Source organism: Pyxicephalus adspersus, chromosome 10 (assembly GCF_032062135.1).
Source record: "Pyxicephalus adspersus chromosome 10, UCB_Pads_2.0, whole genome shotgun sequence".
In the NCBI taxonomy this organism is placed as follows: Eukaryota; Metazoa; Chordata; class Amphibia; order Anura; family Pyxicephalidae; genus Pyxicephalus; species Pyxicephalus adspersus.
The window spans coordinates 8,067,942-8,070,289 of NC_092867.1; positions in this window are offsets into that span (position 1 = coordinate 8,067,942).

The window sequence follows — 2,348 nt, forward strand, 5'->3', positions numbered from 1 at the left end:
TCCAGTCCTCAAGGGCCACATACAAAGCCATCATTTATTTCTGTTGTGGATGCTGACCCACTGTGACCTCTGGTTTCATTCTCTGACTGGAACAATATCATATATCTCCTAGATGGAATGCTTTTCAGGGCAGGGTTCTCTCCCTCTCCTCCTCCTGTGTCACTGCCTGCATCTGTCTGTCATTTGCAACCCCTATTTAATTTACAGCGCTCCCTAATATGTTGGTGCTATATAAATCATGTTTATTAATAATAATATTAATAATAATAATATTATACAATATCATGTAATAATTAAATTCAAGCTCCTGTGCTTTGCCTTCAAATCCCTCCACAGTTCATGTCCCACTTAACTTTCTGACCTCATAAAAAAAATACCCCCCCAGCCACTCTCTCCACTCCTCCAATGACCTACTAATGACTTCCTCACTCATAACCTCATCACACGACTTTTCTAGAGCTGCCCCGACTCTCTAGAATGGGCTTTCTCGTTCTTTTCGGCTTGCTCCTACCTTCTGCTCATTTAAAAGTGAACTCAAAACCCAAAGCTTCAACCTCTTCTGTCTCCTAAATCCTTACTACGTCCTATCACTCCTTAACTCCCCTCCTATTGTGTGATACTTCCCCCACCTCCTAGATTGTAAGCTCTTCAGGGCAGGGTCCTCTCCTCTTCCTGTGTCACTGTCTGTCATTTGCAAACCCTATTTAATGTACAGCGCTGCATAATATGTTGGCGCTATAAAAATACTGTTTATTAATAATAATAATAATAATAATAATTGCAGTCACCTTATTTATTGGCTACTGACCTTTGAAAAGCAGAATTGCTGTGTGGCTGTATTGGGTATTCTGGACCCTGAGCTTAGTTTTCTACAACCACCTGGAGCTGGGGATTTATTGGTTTCGGAGAAGACAAAGAGCTGCAGCACAACTGCTGGGACCACTCAGGATCTGGAATATGTCTGTGAAGGTTCTCATTCATCCAGGTCCCTGGTTCAAGCCACTTCCATATCAGAATGAAACTAAAGTAAAAAAAATAGCTTTTTGTCTTATACATTTCTCATATAGTTAGGTCCATAAATATTTGGACAGAGACAACTTTTTTCTAATTTTGGTTCTGTACATTACCAGAATTAATTTTAAATGAAACAACTCTTTCAGCTTTAATTCAGTTGGTTGAACAAAAAGATTGCATAAAAATGTGAGGAACTGAGAAGCCTTTTTTTAACACCTGGCCTGGCAGAGCATTAAAAAGGAGGAAACCCAGCATCCGGTGATGTCCATGAGTTCAAGACTGCAGGCTGTGATTGCCAGCAAAGGGTTTAGCCAACCAAGTTTTAGAAATAAAAATTTTATTTTCAGCTTTTGATTTTGTCCGCTTACTTTTGAGCCTTTTGTGACACCGATGAGGACAAGTCCCAGCAAGCATTGTGACAATGATGGGGTCTACAAGTCCCAGCATGCATTGTGACATTGATGAGGACTACAAGTCCCAGCATGCACATTGTGACATCGATAAGGACTACAAGTCCTATCATGCATTGTGACATTGATGAGGACTACAAGTCCCAGCATGCATTGTGACATCAATGAGCACTACAAATTCCAGCATGCATTGTGTCAGGGTTACACTACATTCTTTGATTTGTAGCTCTAATTGTGCCCGTTATCAGTGATTTGTAGCCCTCCTTAGAATTCTCCCAGTGCATGCTGGGATTTGTAGCCCCCATGGTCATTAATATAGTTTTTATTATAGGTGGAATACAAATCCCAGCATTTATTTTGAGGCGTCTAAGAGGAACTACAAATTCCAGCTTTCACTATGAGACGTCTAAGAGATACTACAGATCCCAGCATTCACTTTGAGAAATGTAAGAGGGACTACAAATCCCAGCATTCACTTTGAGAAATTTAAGAGGGACTACAAATCCCAGCATTCACTATGAGACGTATAAGAGGAACTACAAATCCTAGCATTCACTATGAGACATATAAGAGGGACTACAAATCCTAGCATTTACTATGAGACATATAAGAGGGACTACAAATCCTAGCATTTACTATGAGAACTTTTGAGAGGAACTACAAATCTGAGCATTTACTAAGTGAAGTCTAAAAGGGACTACAAATCCCAGCATTTACTATGAAAACTTTTAAGAGGGACTACAAATCCCAGAATATAGTGTAATACTGCCAACACGGACCACAATTCCCATGCCACTCTCTACAGAGAGGAACGAAGGGACAACCTAGAGAACAGAAGAGTTCCGCCATGACAGAACCTCTTACATCCCGCCAACAAGTGACATCTGGTTGTCACGGACGACCTGATTGGTTGCTAGGGGAATT